The sequence below is a fragment of the Eurosta solidaginis genome, chromosome 1 (genome assembly GCF_040869045.1).
Source record: "Eurosta solidaginis isolate ZX-2024a chromosome 1, ASM4086904v1, whole genome shotgun sequence".
NCBI classification, from domain to species: Eukaryota; Metazoa; Arthropoda; class Insecta; order Diptera; family Tephritidae; genus Eurosta; species Eurosta solidaginis.
Window position 1 is genome coordinate 381,446,794 of NC_090319.1, and position 20,928 is coordinate 381,467,721.

At 36.1% G+C, this 20,928-nt stretch overlaps 1 protein-coding gene across 7 annotated transcripts in view; it reads right to left on the reverse strand.

The window, feature by feature from the left end:
• cv-c (crossveinless c) overlaps positions 1 to 20,928 on the reverse strand; it is a 592,078-nt gene that overhangs the window by 469,732 nt on the left and 101,418 nt on the right. The gene's annotated exons all lie outside the window — the stretch shown is intronic.

The window sequence follows — 20,928 nt, forward strand, 5'->3', positions numbered from 1 at the left end:
TATTGAAGGGCTGAAAGCCATGCAAAAAGTCTAATTTTTTTCATCCTAAAAAAATTTAAATTAATTGGCGCCCAACATGGGGCCCACTATGCATGTAAGACTAGTTGTGTCAGTTTGCAATATTTGGAAGTCCGATTGGCAGCTGCAAGGTAGCTGAATTGTCACTGAGCAGTTTTTCATGCAGAGACACACTTGGACTGTTTGCCAAACCACTTCCGAGGCGACCCCACTTAGAAAAACTCCATATCCCGGATGCAGAACATTTGGCACTCTTAACAACATACAACCATTATATTTCTCCATCTTCCCCTTTGACAATTTAAAAATATTATAATGGCACTTAAATCATTAGAAACCCTTAAATCATGGTCTTCATTAAATCAACAACCAAATAAATAAAATACAATAGCACTGTGTTTGCCATAAATACCAACAATTGATTTATAATCAAATCGAAACCCAGCAGGCGACCAATCGGCCGGTCACACGCTTTTGGTAATTCACAATTCATTTCGTTTTCAATTTCATTCGAATATTTTGAAAAATTGCCATTCAGTACACTTAACTTATTTCGAAGCAAACGCGAAACCCACAGGAGGCCAAAGACTCGCCTATCAGATAGTTTAGAGGTCACACACGCATGCGAACGTAAAATATGTTGTGCGACATTTAGATGGGTGTGTCACCACCTAAAATGTAACAACCAAATATACCACAGTATTATGTATGCCTTCTATACTTCATTTGAATAGATATTTGTATATTTCGTGCACACAAACATCGGTCATTGATATTTGAATTATTGCTGAACCTAAACCTGACTTGTAGAGCTGGAAACAACATAAAACGAATCATTGATTAGTTGGGGTCAAATGTTTGCAGCATGATATGACGTTAGACATCTAGTTATTGAATACTGAGACAGATTTTGTGAAAAAGTATAAATACATATGTAACCAAAATGAATAATTACAAGGTGCCCACAAATCACTAAAAAATAATCCCTTATGTGGATAATCGAAAGGGCTAGAGATATTCAGTGACGAATAACTGCTAACTTCCCTAAACTGCTATCTATAATAATTTGATCCAGACTATATCGGCTGTATTTCAAAATAGTCTCATTAAAACTCGCAAAGGAACAATAGGTTTACCACAGAAAGAGGCGCTGTCCGGTCCGATTAGGATGGGGAGCGAGAAAAAATAAGGGAGCGCTCTGTAAGCACGTACAAAGAATTAGCGTTGAGAAGAAGCCTAGATAGTGAGAGAGGTAGCTTCACCACAATACAGGGAAGCAAAAGTACATTTTTTCAGTGCTAGGGACACCGAGCGCTTGGCATAGGCCACGATGCAGCGAAAGCAGCTCGAAGTAAGTTCGTTGGCAAGAACTTGGCTGCGGAAAATCCTCCATTCCGCCGCGATAGATTGTTTTTAAGAAACTCAAGGTATGAGGGAAAAAGTTTTAGTCCTATAACCGTGACAAGACCATACCAAATATGTAAAGCAGGTCGAAGTAGGGACGTGTAATAGCGAAGAACCATATATCACGAGAGTTGTAAAGCAGAAAAAAGAAGAAGTGGTGTCAAGAATGCATGGAATGATTAATAAACAAACGAGGGAGCTAATTTATTTCAGATGTCTCGGCGAAGATGAACGAAGGAACGAACTTGACCGTTGCAGTAATATATATAGTTGTTGTTGTTGTAACCGTAAACACATTCCCTGAAGGCTTAAAAGCGTGTTTCAGATGTGCCAAAGAAATGTGCATTCTGTATGCTCCGTTACTAACACCATCTAACACTAGCCCAACTGCCTCGGAAACGAACGTTCGGATCTGCAAACTTTAGTTGAAGAATATTTTAAGCCTTTGGCTGGTGTGGATCTAACAGATTGCAGCAATCTCTATGAGTAGACGTCTATCGAAATATGGACATCTCTAGAAAGGGAGGTGTTAAGTTTCAAGATCTTAATAACGATAAACGAACTAAATACATCGCTGTCATTTTCGATGCATAATTTTCACAGATCTTCAAAAGCAATGCTCAAGTGCGCGATTTGAGGTTGTACAAAGAGCACGATACCAAACATGAATATATATGTATATCCCATGTGTGGTAACATCTGAGCACGCGAATGTACCAAACATGACGACACGGAGTTGTAAAGAACTTAAGAGTAAACCGGCCAACAAAGGTAGGTCAGGACTACATCATAAAAACAAACAAGAATACTCTTCCGCCTGTTATAACCATAGCATAGGAAAATTCCATGGTTCATAGGCAGTGAAAGTTCTAAGGACAAAAACCATAATACGCTAGAAAGAGATTATTATTATTAGGTAACCTTAGATGTAGGAAGTGCGGACTGTAGAAGGAAACGGTTAAGCACATGGCTCTGTCTACAAGGGGTGGCAGAGTTATCGAGGCAGCAATTTAGCTGGGTTTTAGAATCATTTACTTTTAGTCAAGTGAACGGGAGTATTCCATAAGAGGGGTGACATAAGGTCAACGGACATAATGTCAACTGACCTTTTGACCACTTCATGCGGCTATAAGGACAATTGATTGGAATAAGGAATTCTTAGGTATTTTGCTGTATTTTAAGTTTTATGTTCTTGCGCCTGCGCGCGCTTATGAGTTGAATATTTTATCTATTGCATAAATTACATGCAACACTCGCTTGCAAATGTTTGGAGTTAACATTTTTTTTTTTTTTTTCATTACAACTTCACATTAAACCTTATGTTGTTGAATTTCATTTTTTTCTTTTTTTAGTTTTTAATTTTCTGTTAACTGATTGCTAAGTAGTTTGACCAGCAATTGCAATTGGCCATTTGGTCGTCAGCGTTGTTAACCTCAATGTAACTTAAGCTTTTTTTCTTCAATTTTATTTCTGCTCAAAACGGCTGGCGGTGCGCTTACCTGCGCATGTATATTTCCTTCTTAACTTGGTAACTTACGTTTGCTTAATTCTTTTTTGTGTTTATTTAATTTTATTTTTATGACAACATTTATTTGCTTTTCTTGACCAGCTGTTAAATAGCTTACATGCACACAAGTGTAATTTAGTTGTTAAAAATGGTTGACTATTTGAAGCTGGAATTTTAAGTATTTTAAGGCTTGCATTTCATGGTGATTTCAGCCAAGTCGGGCACTCGGCCATTTGGTCAGTATGACTTGGGTACAAAGCCTCTATCTAGTGGGGCATATGATATGAAAATTGTGATATAAGTATGTACTGTGATCGCGTAAAATCGGGACTAACCATGATTCAATCACAAGAGGTTTGCTCGACACATACATTTTTTGACAATAGCAGCCATTTTGCTCCCAAATCGAATTGACATCCGTTAACTGTGTTGTTTCTTTGCGAATTTTCGAAAAATATTAGTAGTAGAAATAAGAAGCCTTCAGTTTACAAATACCCGATAAGTACTTAACTGCATAATTCCTTAGAAGATTTATTTTAATTTTATGATGAATTTATTAACTATGCCATGATATATTAGTGTGGCTGAACATAGGTTTTATGAAAAGTACGGACACCAAGGAATCGTGCACTTTCGTAAACCTACATATGAACATACGAAACCTAAACCAATTCAAAATTAATTTTGATCCCACCTCAATGGTGGACCGGCCAGGGTAATTTTTATAAGCTCGGCTGAAGGCCGCCAACGCAACCCGGGGTCATTTTTCGGTTTTTCGTCAATATCTTTTGAACGAGCTAAAATATTTATTTCGACCTTCGAATTATACTGGACCACGAATTTCAACTTTTTCTCTTTACCAGAAACGCCGTTATGAAATTCGTATGTAAAACCACCCCCTGATTTCGAAAATCGAGTTCATTTTTGATTCTAAGGTACCGTTTTTGAGATATTTGCAATTTACCGTTATTCGAAAAAACCAAAAAGATGGCTCCCTTTAATTACGTATATCTCACGAAGGTGTTAAGCAATTGCAAAAAACACAGAATCGGAAAGACGATAAAATTTGCTATAAATGCATCATACATTGTTTTTTGCTCAACCAGATAGTTTTCGAGATATTAGCTTATCATTTCATATCTTTGTTTTTTTTTTTATGAAAAAAATTACTTTTTGCGAGGGCAGCATTCCAAAACCACAACTTTTTTTCCAAATATTTTTTATTTACGTGAAGCTCTGTTTAATTAGAAAAAAGATAAGCTATCATCGAAGAAAATCGATGCAAAACTACTTAAGTTATAAGCGATCAAATAAAAATACCCAGGTTGCGGAATTTCAACGTATACCTCAAAACGTATGTATGGTATAAAGAAGAGTGAAATATCTAGCTATGCTCTGTTTCTATTTAGTTAAAAGTTCAATTTATGAATGAAATTACCCATATTTTTAACTTTTTTTTTTTATTTATTTATGTTTGTACTATATTCTAACAATCTTTATCTCAATTTTATTTTACTATGTAGTCGAAATAATTATGTGTTCGACTTTGACGCTTATTCAGTTTAGGATCGGTTTCTCTTATGAGAAACCAGCAGTAATCACCCATCATTGCGACGTCCCAGAATCCTTGATATCGATTTTCAATTAATTTCATTTGCTGATGAAATCTTTCGCCATGTTCGTCACTTTCGTCGCCAAGATTTGCCGGAAAAAAGCTCAAATGTGAGTGCAGAAAGTGAATTTTTAACGACATATTTACGCCTGGAAAGAAAATATTAGTTAGGTAAACAAGTTATAGAATTTTGGAAATTAATTTTAATAGGCCTTTAATATTTACCCATTTTCGCATAATTATTGATTAAGTCATTCACTATCTGCTCGTAGTTAGGGCTTTTGTGTCTACCGAGAAAAGAAGCAACGACCTTTTCAAAGGATTCCCACGCTGCTGCCTCAACTGATGAGAGTAGTCCTTTGAATTGATTATTGTTGATCAACTTTTTTATTTGTGGTCCGACAAAAATACCTTCCTTTATCTTGGCTTGAGAAATATCTGGAAAAATTGTTTTCAAATAGTCGAATGATTCGCCCTCTTTGTCCAAAGCCTTAACAAAGTATTTAATGAGACCGAGCTTGATGTGTAAGGGTGGAAGTATGATTTTCTCTTTCTTGACAAGAGGGGTGTATTTGATGTTATCCACACCAACGGTAAACTCGACTCTTTCCGGCCAATCCTTTCTGACGTAGTGGTCCTTACGAGCTCGGCTATCCCACTTGCAGAGGAAGCAGCATTGCTTGGTGTAGCCACTTTGTAGACCGCATAGCATTGCAACGACTTTGAGATCAGAACATATTTTCCAATCATGCTCTTCATATTTGATAAATTTGAGTAGTTTTTGCATTTCCTCGTAGGATTCCTTTGTATTTACTGCATGTACGATCGGGATAGAAGGCTTTTTGTTACCAATATGCAATAATACAGTCTTCAAACTCAGTTTATTGCTGTCTATGAACAATCGCGACTCTTTTGAATCATATATTTGACCAAACTCTTTGAATAAACCAGGAATGTCGTTGCAGTAGCATATACTGTCTTTCTTGGTATAGTGTTTGGAAAATGGTTCGTGGCGAGTACTACAATATATCACCTTAACATCGGATGACACAAATTTAAATTGTTGCATACGAGAAGTGTGGATCTCGGACTTTTCCTTGGATAGTTCCAAATCTCTTATCCAATCATTAAGTTGTGCTTGTGACAGAACGTTTCTCTCGTTTCCCATGCGAAATTCAGTACAACTTGATTCCCCGCACTCAGATATTACTGTTGACAATGGAACTGGATCCGCAACTGCCGTTGAATGTAGTACTGGTAATGTCACTGTAGGTACGCTGGCATTGGTTACTCTTCTTGATCTTCCAACGCCAAGTACTTTTGTTTGACAAATATAACACTCTATTGAATGGCAAGTAGGTTCTCTCTATATCATTGGTATATCAAATTTTTTTTGTTGTCCTGATTCCGACTGAATCAATTCTACTCGACACGATGTACATAAACTGTTCGGTGTCCATGGTTTTTCACCATTTTTAGGCTCAATGCCAAAATACTTGGAGTATATAGTTTTGATATGATCTGAGAACACTCATCGTCGCCTTATGATAGTATATTGGCCACACATGAAACAGAACATATCTGGATCGTTATTACACTAAAATTCTCGCGTCCTTTTACTCATTTTATTTATTTTTTTAATAAATCACGGTTTTGTAATTTGACTTATGAACTGAACTATCTCCGGCGAGCCTTGCAGATGTTATGAAGTTTAAAGGCGCATTAACTCATATTTATACTCGGAACAAGAATAAAATTGAAAAAATTAAATCTTACCTAGACAGAAAGGTTCCTTTTTATACGAAGCCGGGAAAAGAAAATACTACCTGCTTTAGATGTAGGCTTTAAAAATTTTCTGTGTCTAATAATTTTGAAAATCTACCTGCATACTTACCCATAAGTGACGGAAATACATGTTTATAACTACATGCCTACAGCAGGTTTCGAACCCAACCACTCTTCCTTTCGATGCAACCACTCTACCTACTATAAAACAATTCGAGTATTAAAAGTACTATTTGATTTATTTAAAGAAAAATTATTATCATTGCTATGGTGCTATTCGTTTATCCGGATAATATCCCATTTGCACTTTATACCTTGTTACGACCGACTGGTTGCGATCGACCGGTAATGCGATGGAAAAGTTGAATACGACTCAGTTGCATCGCAAACCGTAGTTGGATCTAAATTGGTAATCGAACACACCAAAGTGCTGGCGAACAAACGGTAAAATTTGCCACTAAGCTATAGTGTTAAGCCGCAGCTAAGGTGACAGATATCCGGAAAAGTTCTTGCTGGTGAAAACGGCGACCACGCCAGTTACGAAAATTTTATCCCCAAAAAATCTTGGGCATCCTATCCAGTACCAGGGAGTGGAGTACCGTGGTGATAGCCAGTGAATTTCCCGGCTGCGGAAGGGAACTTCTTTGAGTGACTAACCCAAACGGAAACGGTGAGTTTATATTCAAAAAAATAGATTTAATTAATATGCCCCTTAATGGAATCGATTTCGGAAACAGGAACGTTCGCGCAGCTCCGTGACCATCCGACAATAAAGGTGAAGCCTTCAGGTTGCAGCACACCATCAAAAACAGCTGGTTGTGCTGCCGGAGCCCACACAAATTACCACAATATCGGAAAAACAAGGTAAAACTAAGTATTTCGTAGTTTGGCATCCATTTGGATCCAGTAAGTTGCGCTGGCACACCCGGAAACAAGCATAAAGTCGTGCGCTTAATGCATGAGCACACCGTGGCGCTAATTGGGAGAATTACCCGTGTTTTCTTTCTTGGAAGACATCGCATAAGATATCATGCAGGGCTGCGATTCGAATAAAGAAAACCAAGTGCGCATTTCCTGAACCCTGATCGGGAGTTTTTGGGATTAGTGAGGATTCATACTCGCACGGAAGATTGGTCCTTTCAGTTCGTTTCAGCGGGGTGGCCCATAAATACACACGAGCAAAGTGTCTGAACCAATTGTGATCCAGTAAAAGTGTAAATCCGAGTGTGTTGATTTGATGCAACCATTTACTTCCACACATGGGTAATTGCGGCGCATAAAGCTCATTGAGCAGACGAGGGATTTGAAGGTGCTGAGGTAGAACGCACACACCAGTGGAGTTGTGAGTTAGAGTGCATCAGGTCAATACATTTCGTGGTAAAACACTAACATTTTTTTTGCATACTGTATTTAAATACAAGAATACATACGTGGTAGTTATATAATAAAATTAGTACAGTAAGAGTGAGGTAGGGTTTGGTTGGAACAATCGGACAGCGTAACCCAGGACTGTAAACTCGAGTATGCGAGATCGCGATCTTCAATCGCGAACCGTAACCTTTGGTCATGTCAGGTTGTTTTGACCAGATCCTCCTTCACCTAAGATAGATTAACCGCATACAGGTTCGAGATCGGACATGAATAATTGCATTAGTCCGAAAGTCAGGTCAGATGCCGGGACGTCCTAGGGTAGGCCTGTAGGTTCTTGAATTCATTTTTTTTTTGAGTGATTATTCCGAGCTCCGCTCAGCCGTGTCCATGCACAGGGGTTGCACCGATGAGCAACCATACGTTAAGTTGTCATACCATATTGATTAATAAATAAAACATTATAATGAATTGTTAAATGGAAGTGAAGGTGTGATGAGTGAATTTCTTGACGGGGTCATGACGGACGAGGACGGGATAACATGGGGGAGTGGTAGGGTGGCATGAGCGTGGGGAGTGACTCATGAATATGGGGGGTGTAGGGAATTTTAGGGGCCAGCCACAAGGGCCTAGGTTGGCAAAAGGTTGAGGAGGGGCGGATTGGCCGGCCTCATACAAAGGAGGCGAACCGAAACTCGGACAAGGGGGGTACGAAGGGGACGGACAAGGACAGTTAGGGGTATTGAGAGTTAGAAAGGGGGAGGTGGGGTTGATGATTCTATTGGCCGTGGCTGGTCAGATGCTACGAGGGTGGAGTGATTACTCCGGTGTCACTGAAGGGTATTAATTTTTTTTTATTGCGGTTGCTGCGTGGACTGTGGAAAACGAAACCCACCCATATCCGACGAGCTAGTTCGTGCTTAAAGGCAAGCATACCCACATTCCGCGACAAGTCCAACGCAGCCTGGCGGAGGCCAGAGGAGGGGTCGAGCCCCATCAAACCCGCCTGCAATAACCTTTTATATACATATGTATGTATACATACATTGAAGTTGCGCAACCTGGGTATTTTTATTTGATCGCTTATAACTTACGTAGTTTTACATCGATTGTCTTCAGTGATAGCTTATCTTTTTTCTAATTAAACGGAGCTTTATATAAAGAAAAAATATCTGAAAACAAAGTTGTGGTTTTGGAATGCTGCCCTCGCAAAGAGTAATTTTTTTCATATTTTTTCATAAAAAGAAACAAAAATCTGAAATGATGAGCTAATATCTCGAAAACTATATAGTTCAGCAAAAAACAATGTATGATGCATTTATAGCAAATTTTATCGTCTTTCCGATTCTGTAAACTTATTCGCAATTGCTTGACCCGTGCGTGAGATATACGTAATTAAATGGAGCCATCTTTTTGGTTTTTTCGAATAACGGTAAATTGCAAATATCTTAAAAACGGTACTATAGAATCAAAAATGAACTCGATTTTCGAAATCAGGGGGTGGTTCTACATACGAATTTCATAACGGCGTCTCTGGTAAATTTTGGCCGTCGACCAGTGTTATTGTTATCGGGGCCAATACGCGTCTTTTGACAATTCTCTCCATATTTTTGGGCGTGTATTAAAAGTCGACCTTCTGTTCTATTAATTCCGTATGTGCGGAACATTCGTCTCCATTTAAGAATTTGGAGAATCTGTTTATATTTGGACTATTATGCATATTCGGACCTCGTGAGGCAGTATCAAATGAACGTAATCCAAATATTCAATATAAACGGTTTATCATTAACGCTTCCATGAATACCTAACGGAAAAGAGCTTTCCGAAATTTCAGAATAAAAAGGTGAATAGTCCCTGTGTAGCAGGACCTCATAAAAGCTTAACTCTTCTGTGAAAGTCAGTTCTAAGACAATAGGCCATTTTCTTTTATTTTTGTTTTTGTCAGTTTATTGCCGCTCACCCCATGTCGGCTGCCTGTTCAAAATCATGCTATCTCAAAATATTTTTCAAAAATTTCCCAATTCAGGATTTGTCACAAAACCGCCCTATATTAGAGTTAGATTGAAGAAAGCTTCGTCTCAGAATGCTTTTCATTAACCCCCTCTTATGACAAAATGCATTGAACTTATGCTCATGTAGGGAGTTTTGGAAACAAATTTTTAGATAGTGCATTTTTGAATAAAACTCTAACGTACCGCATTCTTCAAACAGTTTCTGAAAGAATGACCAAACCAACATAACTTTATCAATTCACGAAACTTTTAGTAGAAAATGAAATATTTCTCCAAAAACTTTTGGCATTTACAAATTTATTATCACTACTAATATACTACTAAAAATACTTGTCTACTATAATTTCACTGAAGGGGATTGAATTATTCCCCATTTTCCTTACTTCGTAAAAGCAACCAGGCCAAATTTTTCAATTTGGGAGTGTCAAAGATATGTCATCATTGAAGAACAAACCTCTGGTAATTGAATCATGGGGACTAACATTAAGACAAAACGAGAGATAAAAAATATTTGTTTGAATGTAATTCGCGAACTTTCTTGTTTATCCCAGTTTCTTTAGTATTTTTATTAATTTCTCTATTTTTTTCTAGCTTATTTTATGCCTACTGCTATTAGGGACCGCTTTGCCGCTCATGCTGGATTTAAAGCAGTTGTTGTCACCAAAATTGACAGTGGCTTTGTCAGTAAGAATAAAATCATCGTGTTGGTAGTTGTTTATTCAGTGAGTCTTAGCGAACAGGCAATACATATGTACGCATGCTTGTTAACACTCAAAAAAAATCGCTAATATGCCATAAAAATATTATTTTATTGCTAGATTCTAACAAAATAAAAAAAAAAAAAAATACTATAACTAAAATTAGAACATTCTGATCGCGAGAGATTGTTTGCAAAATATGCTTCTTTATTTGCGCAAATTAACAATAGCGCCTTTCGATGTTGTTGATTTGCTTGTTCAGCGACTACTAAATGAAAGAGAACTCATCGTAAGAGAATTTATTATGTCTGAAGTGAGCGCAAATAATTATTTCCCTACCTGACGACTCTGGTATAGAGCATGGGTCTTCCAAAAAATTGAAACTGATTGCCCTTTCGCATACGCAATGAGAGCACAATTATGTTATGGGCATCATCCCCGTTTATTTGTTAACCACTTGACTACACTTTTTGAGAAAAAGCTCATGGGTTTTTAGGTGAAAATGGTCATAAGACATCGATTAAGGTGAGGCGATAGTCAGTTTGTCCAAATAAAGTATCTTCATGCTTATAAGCTCCTTCATTTATCACGTATCTAGATTTTTAATTTTCTTAGCTTTCGCGAAAATTTCCCAATTATATTTACGCACGAATAAACGGGACCATATCCTTCTACCTAATTTCATATACTGCTCTCCATCCACCTTTGCTCCTATAATAATGCTTCCCCCGTATTTCAAAGTCACATAACCTCCACTCCCTTTCTTGGGTGGCTAATGGATGTACATATATAGGAATGATATTCCGCAATCCCTTGTCAAATTTGGTTTGAAGGCACATCGGTTCTGACATTGTGCTATCTTTAGTGTCAGACGACAAATCGTTCCAATATACAACGCTATATATTCATCTCTGATTACTTCTTTCTCTTCATAAATATAGCTTTCTCTCCTTGTTACTGTAGTTTCTTTCCTCACTCTCTACCTATCTCATTTTCTCTCCTTTATTGTTTTTGTTATTGTATTGTTTGATGGAAATTCGTGACATCAGTAGTGTATACCATTCCAAGTCTTTTGATCTACGTGTTGCTATTAAGGAGTGCTTTCTAAGCTTGCCACCTATGTGAAATTTTTTAAATATTTAATGAGTATGAAACGGAAGTAGTTAACTTTTTTTCAAGAAAAAATATTTTCAGGGGTTGCCACCTAATCTAAATATATGTGTTTTATATATGTACATATATCCGCTACTATCTCGAAAACGGCTTTGTTCATTATAATGAAATGTTTTCCATTTGGCAGTGCTCTACACTCTAAGCTCTGTAAATAAAGGGATGCCACTAAGATTATTTTCACAGCGGTGCCACATATTTGATTCTTTTCTTTTTTTTATTATTTTAATAACATAAACCTATATCTGAATCAAACGCGAGTCATTTTATATAGAAACTACATATTTAGAAAGATTCTTAAGTAGAATTGACATCAGCAGTTGCAAATTAACCTTGTGAAATATATTCCTTTGTGTATCAGCTATGATCTCGAGAACGGGTTGACCCATTTAGATAAAATGTTGCATAGGTGATATGCTGCATCCAAAGCTCTCTGACTCTCTGTTGCAACTAAGATAGTTTTACGACGTTATCACAATTTAGAAAATTTTTGCAAAGGCATCAAATAATCTCAAAACTTCAACAAGCCGAATAATCCCGAAACAGATATCCTAAAACCATTTTATTTTCCAAAACGGCTTATCATGTTTAGGACTATTTTGTCGGGATTACAATTTTCGTTCAGATACATGCAAGTATTTATTTATTCCTTTCAACTCTTCAATTTTTTGATTTTATTCTTTTGTAGCTCATTTAATTTATTTATTTTTATTAGCTTCAGCAAAGAGCCCCTACTTATTTACGTGTTTCTGTCTTTGTCATCATCTATCTCTTGTACATTTGTTTGTTTATCTATTTAGTTTTTCGGAATTCAGTTGCCTATTGACACCGCGTTGACATGTACAAATTGAAATTTTACTCCTAAATTTACTTGGTTTTTCGCGTCATTTAGCTTTGCAAAAGCGGTGTCTCTTAAGGATTTACGAGTTTACTGTATTTTTTTGTTTGTTATTATACTCGTAATATGTAAGTGCATAGACAGCACTATTTCTTAGCGTATTTCTCTATATGTTATACAAGTCCAAAATGTGTGTCGTGTCTACCGCATTCAAGTTAAAGAGATAACTCACTAACGTTTGACTTGTGGTTCAACTCGTTATTGCGCAATCCGCACATTACATTTACGTGCATGTACCTCGATATGCTACGTATTGTATTGTGGATATTTGTATATAGTAAGTATGTTATTGGTCAAATAAATTAACTAATTTATATGGTAATTGTGCTGATATCGACAACGTCATGGCATATCTATGTACTTAGACGAAACGTGTTCTTACATTAAGAAGACAGCGTTGTAGCATTTAACGAGTAGAAGGAAGAGTGGAAATGTGTAACAAAAAAAACTTGTTTAGCATTTAGCTGGAGGTACATTTTAATACTCATATTAGATGTTCATAGTAAAAACATGTCAGAAAATCTAAGTTCAGGAATTTATATTTACCGTCATAAAACCAATCCAGCTACCAAATTTCATTAGCTTAGCTGTATTCGTTTTTGAATTATCTCATTTTCTCCATTTTTCTAAATTTTCGATATCGAAAAAGTGGGCGTGGTTATAGTCCGATTTCGCTCATTTTCAATATCAATATATTCTGGGTCCAGTTAAGCCCATATATTTGCTCAAGTTATCGTGTTAACGGACGGACATGGCTTAATGCAATTTTTTTCGATACTGATGATTTTGATATAAGGAAGTCTATATCTATCTATATAAGAAGTCGCCCTTATACCTGTACAACGAATCTTTATCCACACAAAGTATAAAAACAAACCGGCAGTTACCATAAAGTATTGAGTTTGCCTGACCGCCGTATAGAAGATCGCCTGTTTGAATTCAGAGCCGTTGGGTATTTCGAATTAACAACAGTCCTTGATACTTGAGTTTAGTATGATTAAAACAAACCTTACCAATTAAAATGGGACAGCCTTCCACCCCTACTCACACATTTCTAGAAACGACCTTGTTCTTGTATAGGACTTCAGCATTGAAATCAAACCTTACAGTGTAAAATAGAAAAATGTCTCCCTCTCCTTACTGCTATGATGTCATGCTTCTTCTCACTTTCTTAGCTACGCTGTTGAACTTATCAAATTGTTTCTCTGTCATCGGTCATTGAAAATTCTACAAAAGATTAATAAAAACCGGCCGTTTCAAGTTTCATTGATCTTCAGTCCTTTTTGAGGGTAATTGAGAGATAATTTCACAATAATTTCACTATTTTGTTTCAAGGCTATTGCAGCATCGTTTTGTAGTATTATTGATTAGTAACGGCATTATTATGACGTTAGTTTGCCATTATTATATTCAAAACGGTTTTAAAGTTATTAATATATTATTCCTGGATCATTAAAGTTCAATCTGGGATCTATTTTGTAGATAGTTTCGGGATTGTTTTCAAGATCATCTTAGAATCCCGCTGGGACTAATCGATACATGGCTTTAAGATCATTATTGAACTATCCCGAGCTTAAATTTAAATTCGAGGGTTATTTAGAGTTTACTTTGATAGTAATCTAAGGTGAATATTAAGGTGATTTCGGTCGAGTTAAGGATCTCTGCTCACGGTTTGAGCGAGACAGAATGTGCGTCTAATGGTGGTTCTTGTCGTTGTTCCTGTAGCTATAAGGCCACTCCCCGAAAGGTCCGGTACGTCCGGGTAACAAGCACCATTAAGGTACTAACCCGACTATCTCGGGAACTCTTTGGTATGAGCAGGGTGGTTATTCTGAAAAGTTTATATGAGCGAAATCAGACAGCAAATTAAGGCAAGGCATGCCATCAATTTGCTATCGAAGTGTTAGCAGTTATTCATCGACGAGTTATGGGCATTTAATAAACTTATCGGGTTATCGGTTTGTTATTAGTTTGTTATCCAAACGGCATAGTTGAGTTATTGAGGGTGTTATAAGCTTGCTATCAGTATTAAAGGTTATATATAATATCGATAATTTAGCGACGAGCTATCAATTTACTATGGAAAAGTTATCAAATATTTCGTAAAGTTATCGGCGTGTTATTTAAAAGTTTTCGATTTGTTATCGAAACAATATTATTCGTTACCGAAAATATATAGATTTTTTATTTAAAAGTTATTAACTGATTATTTATGGAAATGTTATCGAAAAGCTGTTAAAAAGTTATCGAAAGGTTATCGACTCTCAATCAAACAGTTATCGATTTCTTATAAAACAGTTACGGTGTGTTATCCATTTGTTATCGAGGACTCATTGGATTGTTATGAAACAGATAGCGATAAAAATTTATTAAAAATTCGATGACAAACTGTAAACAGTCATTTAACAAACTGATAATAAACCAATTGGCAGAAACAAGTCGATAACAAAGCGATAACTCGACGACAATAATTCGCTATCAATTATAATCCTTTAACACAACAATATCTTGTCGGTATCAGCTGTTATCCATAATAAGCAGACGAAACTCCTATTTTTTGCACGATTTTTCTCAGAACTTCTTCGACAATAATGTCTCTTATTTCATTCCCACCTTTTCTAATTTCATAGCATAAAAAAGTTCTCAAATCCCAAGCGTTACATTATACTACAAATGAAGGAATGTACGTAGGATAATAAGGCTCAAATTCATCATTTGCCTGTGTCAATGAGCCAAAGGAGTCATTAACCTTACTCATGGCGAATTCAACAACAGTCAAGAACGAAAAAAAGAAACAAAAAAATAAATGCCATTAGCCACAGCACGCACAACAGCAAAAAAAACTGAATAGGGGAAAAATATAAAAAAAAGAAAAGAACAAAAAAAAAAAATAAAAACGCGTAAATTAACAATAATAATACAAGCTTAGTAGGGATGAGTATGTTTCCTACAACGGCATTGGTACGTCAGCACCGCTTACATTATCACTTCACCAAAAGTCAAGCGAAAACAAAGGAAACCATTCTGAACTTTTAAGCGAAGCACAACAAATCCATTTACAAGTGAAAAGAAAAAAACAGAAAACATGTAAATGAATCAAACACAAAGGAAGGGAGTGCGGAAACTCAAAAGATAGGAACAGTTGGAGGAAAAAATAGTTGAATGTCGTTGTTTGATGTTCGTGGTCGGTTGTTGCCTCATACAAACAATATGATCGTGTATTATATAAATAACACCCTGATGAGCTACTAAGCTGATGAGGTAGAGAGGAAGTTGTCTCAGGCTTTTTAGAATATTTTCGCTATTTACTTTGTTATTTGAAAAAAAAAATGTTAAATCAGAAAGAAGAACAAAAGAGCAAGAATGGCGGCAGTGGCAACAGCACTCATGACTATTGTGACTGATTTGAATGCCAAGGAACCACCAACGCGTCTTTGACTGGAACAAATAAATAAACAATTGCATGTATAAACAACAAATAAACAGCAAATAACAACAGAAACACTGACTGGCAAATCAAATTCAAAGAAAGAAGTCAAGGGAAAGAAACTTTTCATAACAGAATGGCAAGTGAAGTGAAAGAATTGGAAATGAATGAAAGAGTACAAGAAATAAAAAATGGGAAAGATCAAAAAAAAAAAAATTAAATAAAAAATAAACACCTAACATAAGGCACGGCATGGTGTGGCGTTGATCCATGAAGCAGACATGTAAAAATTAATGTTCTCTATTCTTTTTTCATTTCTCGACTTCTAAACACAAAATCTATGCAATGTGGTGTGCTCTATGATGTTGGGCCATTTGTAACGCGTCCAAGTGAGCCAATCGATCAAAGGGATTGACGCTTTTGTTTGCCCCCACACACAAAGAAGCAAGAAGTTTCAAGTCACGCTTGGCAAAGGTCTAGAGGGCGACAATAGAGAGGGAATCCATGTGAATGAACAAACTAATCTTCCTAAGAGTTGAAAATTGTTTGTTGCGCGTAACACGGCGGGAGTCTGGATAGATTTTTTGTAAAGATACAGACCAATGGGAGAAAAATTTATACAACACTTATGCTGTGTAATAATGTTATCTAGATGCGTATAAGAAAATAAGACCCTCTTAAGAGGTAAATGGTTCCAAGTATCAAACTTCAGCGACCAAATTTAACAAACTATAATTCATGCACACTGAAAAAATTTTTTAAACTGCCGGCTTCGCCAAGCAGCACAAGTACACTCTCTGGCCAAAAAAAAAATTTTAATACTCATGTGGGTGGTTATTGGAAATTATGGAAATGAATTTCGCATCAAATGGCAGTAAATTAAACCAAATGTATAATTTGTATGTACAGTTTGGAAATGAGTATTTGCTAACTTACCATTAGAAAGTAATTTTTATTTTGGCAGGAACATTTAAATAATGCAAAGAGCGCGATTCACCTTAGTGGAGCTAAAATAAAGCTTTCTTTGCTCCTCTTCAATGGCAGTACAAGTATTTATGCTCACCACTTTCGCTGCCATGGTCACCACTACTGTTAGCGGTAGCACACACATACATACCAGGTAGAATGTAACAGCGCGCATGAGAGTATTTCATCCGGTCAAACCTATAATCGCATAGCACTCAATTCTCAACCAGTTCATTTCTAGTTACATATGTGTATCTAAAATACGCAGAAGAGGTGCGAGAATGTAAATGAAATGATCCGAGCTCGTACTAATTATCGCCCAGAAAATATCAGGTATTAAATAATATTGTACAAAAAGGCTGCATAATAAAAATGCCGACACTTTTCTTATATTGCAGAAGGTTTTTAGACCATGTCACCAACACGCCGCATATAGATTACATGGGTCTGACTAAAGACTCTTTTCAGTCTATAATCATCCTGAAGGTGGAAAGATCAACAGAAACAATGTTTGCAGACGTATGTATGCCATCTGAATAATGTATGTAGGTACATATATTAATCCACCTTGGAATAGAAATTTAACGCGGACGGCCGAGAAAGTGTATCCCATAAAAAGTGTCTATACAAAAAGCATGTCTTCGGACCGGTCATTAAAACAAAGTACCACAAGGATATTGAACAATATAGCTTTTAATGACAGGACATACTTGTTCGATAGTCAGTACGACATAAGACAGCATAGTTGGGGAGCTCAACATAGATATGCATATGCGAAAGTTCAATGATATTAGAACTTTGTCTACATCTTGCCAACTTGTTTTTCCTTCTGTGTTACTAGAGTTTGGATAATCTGTTGGATAAAGTGTACGCGACACGGTAATTCTATCTATCTATCATTTGTAACATTTGGTTTGCAGACCAACCGGCTTCGTGCGGGTAGTGTAAAGCAGGTTCCCTGTACTAAGATTGTGTTCGTGCACACTCGAATGTGAACTAGGGTATGTAGCTTCTGGGGTTAGCTAAGACCGGTGGTAGTCAATAATTTTAGGCGTTTGACGTACTTTGTGTTTGGTTTTTTACGTGCGTGATTACGCTGTATTTTTAAAACCAGTATTGGAGGTTCGAGTTTTTCGTCAGAGGAAGTTTTTTTTTTGTTTTTCCATGTTGTGCTTTTCATGTCATCGGAAACGTTCAGATCTTTGATTCACTTTCCGGGGGAATAATTGTTTTTGGCCAAAACTATTTTCTGGACTCCACTTCTTTTTAATGTAATCGATAGTTAGTTTTGGAAGCCTCGTTCTTACTTATCAACCTTCATGGTTATCTTATGTACTTGTCAAAGCGAACGGTTTTTTTTTTACCCCTGAAAAAAAATCAACGGTGTCAAAAAACTATCGTAGAATTATCAGTTAAGGAACCTTTGCCTGGCTTTGGATTGGTTAAAGACTTGGTTTCCTCGGAAAGCGGTGCCGCTTTATTACGACTGCTAAAGAACGCCCGGTATACTCACCGTTTCCGGTAATTCTTTACTTTAGTTTACAACTGCTAAAACTCGACCAAAAATATCGGGAGGGCTGTCAAAAGACGCAGTTTGATCCCAGTACCACGAATCCCAGTGTTATTAATATTATTATTAATTATGTATTATTTCTGTCAAAAGATATTTCCAAAAAACCGAAAAATGGCCCCGGAGCGCTCCGAAACCGTGGGTGGGATCCATAGTATTTTTGCGCAGAACATCTTTCTGCATTGGCACCCTTCGTCTGCGCTTACAAAAAATTACCCTGGGTGGGTCCAACACCGGTTTGGAGACCGAAACTATATCCACGCAAAAGACTTTTACCCACAGTTTTTCTTGTGGGTACCACAAAATCATCAAAATTACAACAACCACATGAAAACTTTCAATTTTGCTTGCAAATATCTCCGAAACGAAATAAAATTTCCAATTTCCGCTTTCCGCTTTCGGATTCGTGATCCTGGGTCCAAACGCGTCTTTTGACACCTCTCACGATATTTTTGGAGAGTTTTAGCAGTTGTGAGCTACAGTAAAAAATTACCCCGTTTTCAGCGGCACCGCTTTGTTGGAAACTATGAACACTTACGGCAGATGATCCACAAAATTTTATTTTACATTTTTCCTTTTTTTTAGTTTTTCCTCTTATTTTTTTACCTGCACATACAAAAATAAAAAATGTTCAAAAAAATTCAAATTCAAAAATATTTTTTATTTTATAAATATTTGACAAAATGTTCACCGCTTTGACAATAGCGGTGGCAAAAAACGGTGATGAACGTTTCTACCGTCAATATGGCCGTAATATTTTATGCCCTGCCGCTATGTTACGTTACGGTGAACTTCGCCGTCTTCTTAGTTTACACACAACGTACTCTACCGCTATGTAACGGCCGCTAAATAGCGGCACCGCTTTCGAGGAAACCAAGCCTTAAGTGCTGACCCAACATGCGATAACATCCACTTTACTGTCGTAGGGTATTTCCCAAAATATTTCCGCTTAAGAATATTAAAGGTAACATATATATGAAGCGTTAGAGCCATGTAATAGTTAATATTAATTATTTAAAGATAATGTTATCTTAATGAGCCGAAAAAGATATAAATGCTTTTGAATTTTTTTTTGGTTTGTAACTCGTCTTTGTAAAAAAAAACATTTCATGATGACCTCGCCCAGAAATATTTTATGGAACAAGAATGAAAATTAATTAATGCCAGTCATTAAACAAAAAATCAATAAAAAAAATTCATCAAATAGTTGTATTGAGTTACCTTCTTATTTTTCGGTGGAAATCGGTCAACCTTAATTGATCAGTAATCAGTAAAGAAAGAACTGATGATGAATTAACACTTTCGTTGTTTTCTTAAATTGATTGCTGCCGGCGATCTTTGAATAAACAAACCAATGCAATGTGGTGGGGGTATGGTTAAAAGTAATTTACAGAATAATGATCAGAACTTACATACGTATTTGTACTTTCGAGTTCTAAAAGAGCAAACAGGAAATCTAGAGAGGGAATGAGATAATGTAGACACACATATGGGTGGGTAGAAAACATGTAATAAATACAAGATATATATACTGACATACATATGTAATCCACCAAAAAGGAATCGACACCGCTGTTAAACCAGACACTGACAAATCGAACGGATGTTTACCGAAATGGCTAGAACAGAGGAAATTATAATAAGAAAATACTTACATTGCAAAACAAAGATCATATGAGAAAATTGCCTAGTTTAAATTCTTTTGGGATGCATTAACACACACCCAAGGTAAGCGCAAGCGTAGAGTTTGAAAGTTGTATGCTCTATTGGGATATACATAATGTAAGCGTAGGAGGTTTAGACGATTTATCTATTTGTTATTAAATTGTTTAAAATTTGCTTTCGCTAAATAAAGTTATAGATTTTTTATCGACGAATTGTCGGATTGTCGTGGAAAAGATATTGAATTACTTTTGAAAAAACATCGATTATTTATTTAAAATTTATCGAAAAGTAATAGATTTGTCATAGTAGTATTACCAATTTGTTATTGGCGTGTTACCGAAGTTTAGTCAAAATATTATCGATTTTTTTTTTTCAAAAAATTATCGATTTGTTATTTATCTAAAATTTAAAATTATAGACCTTTTGAAGAAATGTTATTCATATGTTTATATGTTCAAAAAGCTATCGATTTCTTTAGCAAAAATTTATCAATTTGCTATCGAAGTGTTACCGATTTGTTACGATTTGTTTTATACAAATTTTATAGAAAACTATTAAATTAATTATAGATTTGATATAGACAAGTTATCGATCAGTTATCAAAACTTCATTGATTATTTATTTTAAAGTTATCAGTGTTATCGAAAAGATATTGATTACACATTTTTATCCATAAAGAACTAGTACCAATTTTTATCAAAAGTACCAATATCGATAAGTCGACGGCAATACTTTTCAATCTTGAATAAGCCGATAATAAAGCAATAACTTGTCGTTATCGGTTTTACCGAGAAGAATCCGACTAAACTGTTCTCAAAAATTCCGAAA